The sequence below is a fragment of the Doryrhamphus excisus genome, linkage group LG15, assembly GCF_037039965.1.
Source record: "Doryrhamphus excisus strain RoL-2023G ecotype Guam linkage group LG15, RoL_Dexc_Guam_v1.1, whole genome shotgun sequence".
NCBI classification, from domain to species: Eukaryota; Metazoa; Chordata; class Actinopteri; order Syngnathiformes; family Syngnathidae; genus Doryrhamphus; species Doryrhamphus excisus.
The window spans coordinates 4,752,669-4,766,302 of record NC_136371.1 but is presented as its reverse complement, the minus strand read 5'-3'; the positions used below and the strand labels follow the sequence as shown (position 1 = coordinate 4,766,302).

Below are 13,634 nucleotides of genomic sequence, written 5' to 3'. Positions count from 1 at the left end.
GAGAAGGGCATGAGGAATGTACTTGAGCGTGTGCCACACTCGCGCTCTCTCTCACACACACACACACACACACACACACACACACACACACTGCTCCACGGTAAAGAAAATCTGAGGAGCGGATGTATAAATAGACCCTGTAACCGCCGCTCTGACTGCTGAGCAGTGGGGCGGGAAGAGCCCATTTTTACTGGTAATGGTTTCTCTCATTACACATCAAAACACCCTGGGTGGGGGTCCGGTTTGTGTATGTGTGTTAAAGCAGGCTGATTTTTTTTTTTTATTGAAAATGAACGTCTCTTAAACGTCTCTTTGCAGACATGCTGATACTATATAAGCAATACCTGTCATCCTGTTGTTGTTCTCCACATGCACATTCCTATCATCATTCAGGTGGCACAGAGAGGAACCATCAGGTTATAATGCGATTGAACTAATCCTTTTTGGCTGAGATTAAAGGCCACAATGAGCCGAGGTCCGGCCGAGATTGAAAACGGGTGTACGAGATGAGATAAAAAAAACGAAGCTGCAGGAGGATGAGTAGGATAATATCACTGCTGAGTTAGGAGATGAGACAGCGGATGTTATTGACTTAAACAGACGCTACTGGAGAAAAGGGGTTGGGGAGCGGAGACGGTACGAGTCGAGTTGAGCAGCGTTTCTCTGCCGATTCCTGATTCCTCGCAGCGAGGGGCACCATATGGCCTCGTAATGTATGGCATGCGTCGCGGTTTTGGAAGGCTGTATCTATCTTGGAGCCTTCCTCTTCATTTCACCCACCCCCCTTCTGTACTCTGCCAGCTAATTACCTCACCCAGGAGACAGCCTTTTAGATTGAAAACACACACACACACACCACTCCCATTAGGTGAGGGGGTGCACCCTTACTGTCGAATCACGGGAGAGGAAAAATGGGTCTTCCCACACTGTTTGATGAGTGCCTTTAATGGCAAAATTGATTGATAATCAATCAATGAACAAAATATTGAACTTATATACATGAACTCAAACAATGCACAACAATGAGCCAATTCAAGAAACAATACAAGCAGTTGATGTTTGCTAAATACAATGATGAAGAGTCTTGAACCAGTCTATAAATATCACTATATTGACACTTACTATGGTACACATAATGTCACTGTATGGTCATATCACCTTGTACTTCGGTACGAGGTACATTATTTAAAAAAAATGTATTTTGGAAAGCAGGAAGTGAACAAATGTAACAGTTACAGTTATAGAACCAGTCATGATGTCCTATATATATCACTATATTGACTACTATGACTTACTATGGTACCCATTATACTTGTACTTTGGTATGAGGTGCATTATTAACAAAAAAAACCCTTAAATTGTATTATGGAAAGCAGGAAGTGAACAAATGTAACAGTTACTGATTGTAAGCCAATTCAAGAAACAATACAAGCAGTTGATGTTTGCTAAATACAAGAATGAAGAGTCTTGAACCAGTCATGATGTGCTATATATATATATATATATATATATATCACTATATTGACAGTTACTATGGTACCCATTATTGGATGGTCATATCACCATATGGTCATATCGTACTTCGGCACGAGGAGCATTATTTAAAAAAAAAACAACAAAAAAAACCTTAAACTGTATTATGGAAAGCAGGAAGTGAACAAATGTAACAGTTACTGATTGTAAAAGTACCAGATGGAGGGGTAGGATTTAATTAACTTTGCTTCTTCCTACTCCTTTTGGACATGTGGAACTGTGAACTGATTATGGGATGAATTCAATTGTAATCTGATGCATGTTCAAATGAAATAAAACCATTACCATTACCATAACCATAAGCCAGGTCCATGTGAATGAAAGGTGGTTTCTAACCCGGTAAATGTTAAGTACAGTTACTGTATATGCATTAAAGTGTGCTGACTGACACTGACGCTGTGCATGTTGTCGTGCAGTTTCCCTGCCTGGCCGCCATGTTATTTTGTCTGTGGGAGTGATGGATGACAAGCAGGCAGCGAATGTGATTTAGATGCTCTACCAAGAGCGTGCTCGTTCGTGTCTGTGCAGCTCTATGTGATGTACTGTACACCATTCGTCTTTTTTCCCCATACTGTCCAAAAATAGGGGGGTTGGGAGTTACTGGTCGAATATGCACTACACCAGGGGGTGCCCAACCCTTTTCAACCCCACAGACCACGGCTTGTATTCCCACAAACCTGGTGTTTATTTAACTACTGTATTTATTTATATATTGTGAATAAAACAAAGCAAAGCACAACATGAAATTAAAGCTCGTTTTCAAGAGACAAGATTAGAACATTGTTTCATGTGTGGGTGACAGGCAGTGTTTTTAACCTCCGTTGTTTGGTAGTCGCCGAACATCTAGTCTTGGATGGTAGCAACATCTTCAATGCCATTTTTGTGTTTTATGTAAAACAAGATATTCAAACATATCAGAACTTTGACTTTGAAAAACAATGACATTTTTGCGTCTTTTCTAATATATTGTGGACAAAACCCTAACTGCTTGTGTTTGGTTCATATTGATTCGGTCCAGGGTCAGGGCAGGGGTCGGCAACCTTTACTATCAAGAGTCATTTTGCCCCCTCCTCCACTAAAGAAAAATAGTATGGACCCGCAAAACATGACACAGCTTATGGATTTAATAGGGACTATTAAGTATTTACTTAATTTTAAGTGCATTTGTAATGGATTCAAACTAGTCAGGTTGTGACAATAGCTGCAACAATTAATTGATGAGTCGCTGATTAATGGATTATCTAATTAACTATTTTGGTAATGGATACATTTTCATTTTAAAACATACTGAAAATAACTTTTTTGTACAGTATTCATAATTTATGGGAGTATATACGTAACCATGAAACCTCGTAAAATGAGCACCACCTGAAATCAATCCCAGAATATGCTTGTAGTTCCCTTTTCAAAAGGACACACATGCAGAGGACACTGAGCCATTTAGCAGCGTGTTTTCAGCTTGCAGGCAGCTGAAGACCCCCTCCCCGTCAGCCCTTTCTCAAGCACATAGCAGAACATAAAAAAAAAGCCTTTAGGCTGAATTACATGTCATTCAAGTGGAAAGGTCAGTGTTGCAACTAAACAATTATATAGATACTACACAGGGATTTTATCGTGCGGTGTTTATTTTGACATTTTAAAAAGCCATGCTGTATGCATGAGGGAACGGGTGTGCAGCTCGCAAAATCGGTGTACATATGGTGGGTTGGGAATCCGTAAATGTCGTTTTAACTGTTTATAATATACATTTTTAAAAATAAATTCATAAATGGACACAAAGCAGTAGATTATCGTCTCCCGTAAATGAAGTACTTGTGTAATTGTGCCATATTGTTGCCATGGTCGCAAAACGAGCATCACTTGAGATAAAAGGGAGTGGTTTATTGATTGATGTGCTGCACTAATTGGACTGGAAATTGCCCCTTCCCCCCTTTTCCCTGTGCTTATATCGCCTTGATATGCTTATGCTTAACAACAATATAGGAAGCGCCTTGTTTTGTTTTTTTTTCTAACTCAAATTTATATCAAAGCTTGTACCCTCGAGTCACCGAAGCTCATGTCATCCATCGCTTTGAGATATGACAGCCATGCCTCTCAGCTCAGTGTTAATTAACTCCCAGAAATGGTCCTCCATGCTATCATAATGTGCAGCCCCTGCATAATTGATGTCTTCCATTGAGGCCTTTTTGTTTCACTTACTATACCGCTCGACTGTGCAGTCTTGTCAGTTTTTAAACTTGTTACAAAGGAGCATAACGTTTTGATGAAGTCTCAATCTCAATTTACCTGGGGGCCACTGGAGCTAGGGTCTGGGTGAGACTGGGCCGCATCAGGTTTTCTTTTTTTTTTTTTAAATTAAAAACAGAAAAATGAATAAACTTTGCTTTGGTTCCGATTTTCTACAAGAAAAGCTCTGATAAAACATTCCACTGTTCTCAAATATCTTAACACAATCTCTACACAAAATAAGATGAAAAATAAATAAACAAATCAAGAATAAAGAAAATCAATCAATCGGTAATAAATAAATATAATAATAATAATAATAAAACGGCAAATAATAAAAACTTAAGAAACCACATATAGTTGGTGGGTAGACAAATTATTTTTTTTCAGATTAAAATGAACAAAGCATTATTAGAGCCCTGTAGACATGACAAAACACGACTATAGTCACATTTATACTTTTTTTATTTACAACATATTGCGCAACTGCAGGGTCTTGAGACACATGCTAACTCGCAAACTAGCGACCTAAACGGTAGCCTCCAAGTTATTTCCTTTTAAACTTAAAAAGCCAAAAACTTACCACTTCTTACCACTTCACTTATTTAACCTTTAACATGAACATTAATCAAACGTAATAATTTTTTTCTGGGTACATGATACCATACAGCATCCATATCAAACTTGCACGGGCCGCACTAACATTAAACTTTCATATCAAGGCGGGGGCCTCAAACTAGTGTCCTGCAGGCCACATTTGGCCGAAGGGCCGCGTGTTTGAGACCCCTGATCTAGAGGTTTACATTACGGACAGGCATTTGATTAGCTCACTCTAGTCACTGTCTAGGTGTAGTGTGTTATCTATGAACTTTGAACAATAAAGTTGGAGAAAATAAACAATTTAACGACAATATTGCTGCAAACGCAAAGTTGGTACTCGTGTTTTTGTGTGTTGTCTTCCTGGGTCAGCTGAAGGTGACAGCTGAGCTTTAGGTTGTTTATCTTATCAGACTTATTTCCCTGGCACGCTTACACAAGAATGCGTCAGTTCCTTTTGTGCCGTGTCCTCACGTGGCAAAATGATGTTGCTCAAGAAAAGAGTAGCTGTTGAAATGTGAGATTAAAGTTCAGTGAAGATACTATTTAATGCATGCAATATTAACTTCCTTTCCTCATACTCGGGGATCTGCTTCCTTGTTTGTTATTCCCCACTCATATAAAGTTTGGTTTGTGCTTTTGTTCATGTTTCACATCGATATGGGTGTCTTGATACTTTTGCACTTCTAATTCCGATTCTAATATTGCAGCCTTGAATATGGCCAATACCAATATTGATCCGATATCAGCACAGATCATACATACTTTGGTTGTTTAGTAGCTTTTTAGATGAGAGTCCATATACTGGGTTATTGTTTTTATAATATATGTAATATCTGATCGGACATTCATTTTGTATGTACCTAATGCTCCTCCTGCGTATCTTCGCGGGGATCTCGGCACAGCAAACGGGTGCTCAAAGCTAACAGTTGCTCGTGAGTGTAAACAATGGATTAAGCGGCAAGGTACAAACATAATAACTATGTATGCCTATTTCTATTGTTTATATGATTTCTATTCATAACAATTTATTATTACATATTTATTTATTACGTATTTTATGCGTAACTATTCAAAATGGTATAGAAAACTGTGGTGAGACCAGCCATGTTGTTTGGTCTAGAGACAGGAATCAGAACTGGAGGTAGCAGAGATAAGGATGCTGAGGTTCTAATTGGGAGTGACCAGGATGGATAGGATCAGGAACGAGTACATCAGATGGACATTACATGTTAGAGGTAAAGTCAGAGAGGCCAGACTGAGATGGTTGGGACATGTCCAGAGGAGAGATAGTGAATATATTGGTAGGTTTAGAGCTGCCAGGTTGGAGGTGTAGAGGAAGCCCAAAGAGGAGGTTTATGGATGTAGTGAAGGAGGACATAATGGAAGATGGTGTGAGAGAGACAGATGGAGAAGACAGGGTTGGAAGCGGTTGATTTGCTGTGGCGACCCCTGAAGGGAAAAGCTCAAAGACAAAGAAGAACTCAAAATGGTCCACTGCTCATCTGCTAAGCGGTGGCGTTTGTCTTCCTTTTACCTTCTTGGAAACAGTGACTCATAGAAACACATATTTCCTGTTTTTGAATATGCAAATGCTACTGTAAGACTTGAACAAGGCAGATGCTTTCTTCCTCTACGAAGTGTGAGGTTGGAAGTAGCAGGTTACGTGCTGCAATCGCAGTAATTGGTCTAATGATGGAAAGTTCACACTCACTTTGTCACTCATCTTGGAAGCAGTTTCTGATGAGTTTTCAGCATGAAAATGGCTTTGGTTCAAGACTTTTTTTTGATCGAGTAGAAAATCTTCTTCAGCTTTCTCCCGTCTTTGGTAGTTCCTCGTGTACACAGGCTAGCTTTGGATGTGGAGTTGTTGGTTTTTTTTTTTAATTATCCTCTTCAGCAAAGGCAAAGAGTGAACATGTGGCTTGTCTCCTGTTTTACTCCAGTGTCATTGCTAGATGAAGCACCAGTCACCCCAAGTATACACAATGCTGCTTCGAAGTGTTCTTCAGTGTTTCAGTACCCTGGCAAGCTCTTTTTCACCCTCAACACAGATGGACACAGGAAAATCAAGACATAAAAGGGAGACTAGTAGGATCCAGTGTTGAATTTAAATGTTTGAACACATATTAAGTGGACGAGTGGTTACAGCTAGGAGACCAATGTTCAATTCCCCGCTCTCTCCGTGCATGTGTGGGTTTTCTCCGGGTACTCCGGTTTCCTCACACATTTCCATAAACATGCTTGGTAAACTGGCGACTATAAATTGTCCATAGGTATGAATGTGAGTCTGAATGACTGTGAGTCCGGGGTGTACCCCATTTCTCGCACAAAGACAGCTGGGATAGGTTCCAGCATGCCTGCAACCCCCGTGAGAATAAGTGGCACAGAAAATGAATGGTTGGATGTCAATGTGTTGTAGTACTGTTAACTTCCTCCTTATCGCTAAGCAGCATCAAACAACAGAAACATAACTCCTGTCCAGTTGCATATAATATTCATTCATTCATTTTCTACCGCTTTTCCTCACGAGGGTCGCGGGGGTGCTGGAGCCTATCCCAGCTGTCTTCAGGCAAGAGTACAGGCACACTCTGGACTGGTCGCCAGCCAATCACAGGGCACATTTCGACAAACAACCATTCATTCATACCTATGGACAATTTGGAGTCGCTAATTAACCTAGCATGTTTTTGGAATGCGGGAGGAAACCGGAGTACCCGGAGAAAACCCACGCATGCACGGGGAGAACATGGCCGAGGGTGGAATTGAACCCTGGTCTCCTAGCTGTGAGGTCTGTGCGCTAACCACTCGACCGCCGTGCAGCCTGCACATAATATTAATTATATTAATTTCTTTCATTGTATTTAGCATCCGATTTTTCTTTCATCTCTTTTCAGATAGCTACAGGTTGAAAACAGTACTTAAAAGTAGCAAGACATCTACTACCTCAGCAAACAAAAGGTGATTAAAGATCTGGAGTCAATCCTGGAGTTTTTGTTATTTTTAACTTCCGATAGCAGATGTTTGAGATGAAATCTAATCAGGTTTGATAAGGGATTCACATGGATTTGAATGTAATAAGAGGATAGAATACGGGATTATGATTCAATAAAAATCAACTGTGTGAGCAGTAGCAAGTGTGAAAATGCGGAGTTCGGTCTTATATTTTGTCAAATTAATATCTGTCATCTTACAGGTCTGGTCAGGTGCTGACTACAGATCATTAGAACCCTAACACCAAGCGGTGTAAAATGTATCATGTATTAAAGGGGACCTATTATGCTCATTTTTCCACCCTTTGTATTGAGTTGTGGACTGCTGTAGAGCAGCTACACACAATAACCCGCAAAAAAAAACGTTTTAGATTTTCCAGAATCTGCACTTATTACCGCTTTATTTCCTTTGATTTATGCTTCCTGCCAAAACGGACTGTTTTAATGTATTCAAATAAAATAAACCAATATGCATTCTAAAGAGTAATACATTTGCATCACAAAAAAATTGTACAGATCAAAAATTCCTGTAATTGCAACTGATAAATGATTTATTTATGTCTCACCCATGCAACATATGCCATTACATATTAATGTTTATAAGTTCACTTGTAAAAAGTAATACATTAGCTACTTGCTGCTGAGTTATTTCAGCTTTTCTGAACATATGTGTACTGTATATGTTCTGAAAAGCACCCTAATAACGCACTTCGTGGCTTCTGTATGAACATCTCCACTAAACTGTAAACTGGCCGTGTCTTTATTGCATCTTTAAACCTCCTTTACAAGCGGAAGATGCTGTTGTAAGGTATTTATTGCTCAAGTGCAGCGGTGAAATGCACGCATGTAAACATTCAGGCAGCATTGCAAGGCACCTCTGTGATGAGTAATTGACGTAAACATGCTTGTGATGACGTGAAAGGCATCCGCCGCTAAATCGGTAAGCCTTGTATGAGCGGCACCCCAGGCCACGTAAACTAACCTTTTTATTCACCCCACTTTTCATGGCTGTTTCAAAGTTAGCACGAGGAGCAGTAATCAACACGCTCTCTTTCGTGTGCGCTTAAGATGGCCGTCTCCGGCTCTATTTGTCTCCGCTCTCAATTAATAAGAAACACAGGTTTGAAAGAGGGTCTTTTGTTAGCGTGTTAGAGCCCATACATCACCTAAAGTGGAGCAGCCCGCTTCCCTCCTCCTTGTAACACACACACACACACACACACATATTCTGACAGCCCCCATCTGCTCCTAATCATGAGTGCAACCAGCGGTCAGGTCACTGACGGTCAATGGCATATGAAAGCACATGCACACGTGTAAACACATTACAGCAGTTAGGCGCACACTTTTGGGAAAGGTGTACGCAAGGAGTGCTCGCTTGTAAATATGCACTTTGTCCTGAAACCTTTAGTTCAATTTCCTTATTACACACACACGCACACACACACTTCAATACAGCAGACGAATGAATATGAGACATCCTGGTGGTGTGCTTTACTGATGACAGGGTGTCATGGAAACGCCCAGCGTTCTCCATGGTTACACACTCAGCCCCCCCACCCCCCACCCCCCCACGGGATCTCTTCTGTGATTGTTGAGCACTTAAGCTGCGACAACAAGCCAGTGTGACCAAAAATACACACACATATTGTACACATTGTTTCTTATCAGGATTTAAATTGACGCAAATTACTCTCATAGGTACTTGTGAGATTAGAGCACAAATTAGCCTGATAATCTGTTTTGTTTTGTGTGTGTGTGTGTGTGTTGGTTTTTGACTACTGTTATATGATATTTGCTGATTGGCCGAAAAAGACAGCTGGGATAGGCTCCAGCATACCCCATCAACGCTAGTGAGGATAAGCGGCATACAAAAAGGAGGGATGGAGTGTATTTGTTGTTTTTTTGCTTTCATTCTTAGCCTGGTGTCGTTTCAAAATGGGATAAAACCTGAATAAATAAGGTGTTGGGGACTAATAATAAATGATATTTATTAAATATTTCTTAATATCAACTATGTTTTTCTCTTTTACGCCCAGATTCCACTGACCAACCCCCATAGGACCACACCCCCTGAGAGTGGGGGGAGAATCTGTCCATTGCCTCAGCACTATCACAAGGTGGGCTATCATCCCATATGGTTGGCATGGCAACGTCCAGCTAGGTTGAGCCATTTAGCAGAGACAGTTTCTTTTTGTTGCCACATTCTTGCAACATCCCGTCCTGAAATACAGAGAGCTGCATTTGTTTTCTAATGCTAATGTATTATGGAGGTGTTTTTGGTGGGTTTGAGTCTTTTTGGATGTTTTCACGGTTTACAAGATGGGAGGTGGGGATCGTTCAGTAGCGGCGCAAACATGAGGGGAAACAAAAGAGGATGCTTTTCAGGCAGATGGAAAAAATGAGGTGTAAGGAAAGCGGCATCGACACAGGAGGAGGAATCAAATTATTTTTTTTTGTGCTGTGCCTGCCACTGTAGCCGAAGGAGAGCATTAATCTTTTACCTCCGTCTGCAGGTGACACCACAGGAGCGCGTGCGCAGACTTAACCATACTACACTAACACTTTGCTTCACGAGGTGTTGTCCATGCTCTGTCGCCGCACAGATAACAGGTGAAGAAATGGATTGAATTGCATTTAGACACAAAAAAAAGCTTATTTTTGCATACATTATTTTTGGACGTTGCATGAGCACTGCACATACACCTTAAAGCAGCGGTCTCAAACACGCGGCCCCGCGGGCCAAATGTGGCCCGCAGGACACTAGTTTGAGGCCCCCGCCTTGATATGAAAGTTTAATGTTAGTGCGGCCCGCGCAAGTTTGATATGGATGCTGTATGGTATCATGTACCCAGAAAAAATTATTACGTTTGATTAATGTTCATGTTAAAGGTTAAATAACTGTTAATAGTTATGCTCCCTATCCGTGTGGAAGTGGTAAGTTTTTGGCTTTTTAAGTTTAAAGGAAATAACTTGGAGGCTACCGTTTAGGTCGCTAGCTCTCTAGTTTGCGAGTTAGCATGTGTCTCAAGACCCTGCAGTTGCGCAATATGTTGTAAATAAAAAGAGTATAAATGTGACTATAGTCGTGTTTTGTCATGTCTACAGGGCTCTAATAATGCTTTGTTCATTTTAATCTGAATTTAATTTAATTTATTATTTAATTTAAATAATAATTTGTCTACCCACCAACTATATGTGGTTTCTTGAGTTTTTATTATTTGCCGTTTTATTATTATTATTATTTTATTTATTTATTTATTACTGATTGATTGATTTTCTTTATTCTTGTTTAGTTTATTTATTTTTCATCTTATTTTGTATAGAAAAATAAAAAAGTAAGATATTTGAGAACAGTGGAATGTTTTATCAGAGCTTTTCTTGGAGAAAATTGGAACCAAAGCGAAATATTTTTAATTTTTTGGTTTTTAATAAATGCGTTTTTTGGGGGTTTTTTTGGAAAACCTGATGCGGTCCAGTCTCACCCAGACCCAAGCTCCAGTGGCCCCCAAGTAAATTGAGTTTGAGACCCCTACCTGAAAGGCTTATTTTGGCTCTGATACATCCAAGGCATTCAGTCTTGCAGTTTTCTGTCATCTGATTGATTACACACAGAGCCAATCAATGCTGAACTTGCATAACATGTTTGTTAAAAAAATCATTAATATTGTCTGATCATTATAGTATGCAGAAAAGCTTGTACCAGCCGTACGCACAACTCTAAACAACTGTGTTTGTATTAGTACCACCAATATTCTAGAGTACTAAAGTCATTTATTTTAAGTTGAAGGTACTCTTGGTTTGTTTTTAAAGTAGAATATTCTTCCTATTCAGCTATTCTAAACATCTTATGTGACTAATGTGACACTATTGTGACACCGGCGTTTGCATGGCCAACAGGGCCGTGTGCCTCCTGTTTTGTCAACAGAGATTATGAAAAAATGAGTGGCATGAAGGGGGTGGAGACTGTAACCATGAGACTGTGTGTCCATCCTGTGCACACACATTCTCACTACCTCTTAACTACTACTAATCGAATGAAAACAGGAAATGGCATGCCAACCGGTGCAGCAGAGACAACTCTTTTTAATTTTCATTTACTCAGTTCCCAGTGTTAACCTTGGTGCTCCGGCACACACTTGTGTGTGTAAAAGCAAACAACGTAAGAGTTTGACCCTGAATTGAATCATGAACGGAATACATTCTGGGAAAACCCAGTACATAACTGTGTATTAATAAAAATATCAACTGACTGAAAAATCAAATCATTTAACTACGAGCGTTTGCTGCATTCTCTTTATTTCCTTTTTACTGTGACTGCTGTCTCTGTCTTTTACTTTCAGACGACCCAAATGTCAGATTTTGACATTTTTCAACAGCAGCTCGATCTTCGTTATTTATAAATTGAATTTATAGACTCAAAGAATTTATAAACTCAATTTATAAATTGGCGACTCCAAATTGTCCATAGGTATGAATGTGAGTGTGAATGGTTGTTTGTCTATATGTGCCCTGTGATTGGCTGGCCACCAGTCCAGGGTGTACACCACCTCTCGCCCGAAGACAGCTGGGATAGGCTCCAGCACCCCCGCGACCCTCGTGAGGAAAAGCGGTAGAAAATGAATGAAGGAATGAATAAAAGAATTTATAAACTCAATTTATAAATTGGCGACTCCAAATTGTCCATAGGTATGAATGTGAGTGTGAATGGTTGTTTGTCTATATGTGCCCTGTGATTGGCTGGCGACCAGTCCAGGGTGTACCCCGCCTCTCACCCGAAGACAGCAGGGATAGGCTCCAGCACCCCCCGCCCCGACCCTTGTGAGGATAAGTGTTAGAAAATGAATGAATGAATGAAACTCAAAACACTCGGTTTAAATTGGCGTGGTTAAAGTGCCTCTTTGTGATGTCACAGAGGGGTGGACTTCTTTCTATGGTTCATAGTTAGGAAGCACCAATCACAGCTCAATGTAGGCGGGCTGTGGGTGGAGGAAATGAAAACAGACCCAAATCAAAGGAAATACATCCGGAATAGGTGCATAATCTGAAAATCTAAGTTATTGTGTGTCGCTGCTCTATAGGAGACCACAACTCAATACAAAGGGTGGAAAAATGAGCATCATAGGTCCCATTTAAACTACCATACAGTAGATCTGCACATCTACATGGTGTATGCTACACTCATCTTCACAGTATTGCATCTCTTACGGCAATAAAATCTGCTCCTACGGCTCAACCACAAGCTGCTGCTGCTTTGCAACCACTTTTCAGCTGCTACCCCAACTCTGATTAATACATGTGAGTCTTTTGCAACCACATGATTTTATCTTTGGTCATGTATACATCCAAAGTAAAGACCATGCTGACTGAAAATGAAGACTACTGAGGCAAAGTACTCCTTTAAAACACACCAAAAATGACTGTTATACAGAATTCTACCCTTTAAATATACCAAAGGCCAAGGGGAAGAGTTTCCTGATGTTATTCCACCGTCCTGGTAGATGTTACAATACGATCAATGTCCTTAATGATGGTTGCAAAAGTCAACCGATCACAACAAATGCAGCCAATATTAAGCGCAATATAGAGCGTTCAGTAAAACCACTGGACCTAGACCAGGGGTCTTCAACTGATTTTTTTCTTGGGGCCACTGGTGGTAGAGTCCGAGTTAACTTGGGCTCTCACAAGTATTGTGTGATGACGGTAAGAACTTGCTGGAATAGATTAAAGTACAGACCCTGAGGATTGATAACAATAGTTTTGTGAAACTTTCTGTTGGAACCACTTCATTTGGACAATACAATTTCCGTTATTATGACAATTACACATACCTGATTGATACCTGATTGTACCCTACCAGTCCTAGCAGATTTTTGCTTTTTTTGTTAACCAACAGAGATTCTAAAATTGGCCAATGATGCTTTGCATCAATAAATGTAAGGATTTGTTCATTGAATGAATATACACATTTAAACACATGTAAACGATGCTAGTAAAATAAGTGTCAATCTGTATGGCTTCCTGAAATTTCCATCCTTTCCTCAGTGCTGCCAACTCCCATCTCCCATTTCCCAAGCACGGCGTCTCCTTCCCACTGCCCCCTGCTGCTGCATTGTGCCCAGTACAGCCCCGCCTCTATGCCACCAGGTCCCACTGCCTGTGGCGTGTAATTGACTTTCTCCCTGCACTGGAAAAAGTGGGCGGCCCGCGCCAGGCTGGAGGTGACCCATTTCCCCCGGGCATTCAGCAGCCTCATAATCAACCATTCTCTAAGGGCTGCTTCAT

General features: G+C 40.4%; 1 protein-coding gene and 1 long non-coding RNA gene across 14 annotated transcripts in view; one reads left to right on the top strand and one right to left on the bottom strand.

Annotated features, from left to right (window-relative positions):
- Positions 1-13,634, bottom strand: part of LOC144901732 (uncharacterized) — a 50,477-nt gene that overhangs the window by 12,762 nt on the left and 24,081 nt on the right. The gene's annotated exons all lie outside the window — the stretch shown is intronic.
- The window catches only part of LOC131104684 (nuclear receptor coactivator 3-like), a 49,616-nt gene that overhangs the window by 18,525 nt on the left and 17,457 nt on the right, over positions 1-13,634 (top strand). For 7 of the 12 annotated variants that reach the window (XM_058052154.2, XM_058052155.2, XM_058052145.2 and 4 more), the window contains one exon: positions 9,389-9,469. The exons of 3 other annotated variants lie outside the window; for them this stretch is intronic. The gene's annotated coding sequence lies outside the window, so the exon portion shown is untranslated. Of the gene's footprint in view, positions 1-9,388; positions 9,470-9,865; positions 9,963-13,634 lie in introns of all 12 variants that reach the window. 2 more of the 12 variants (XM_058052149.2, XM_058052150.2) reach the window with 1 other exon arrangement.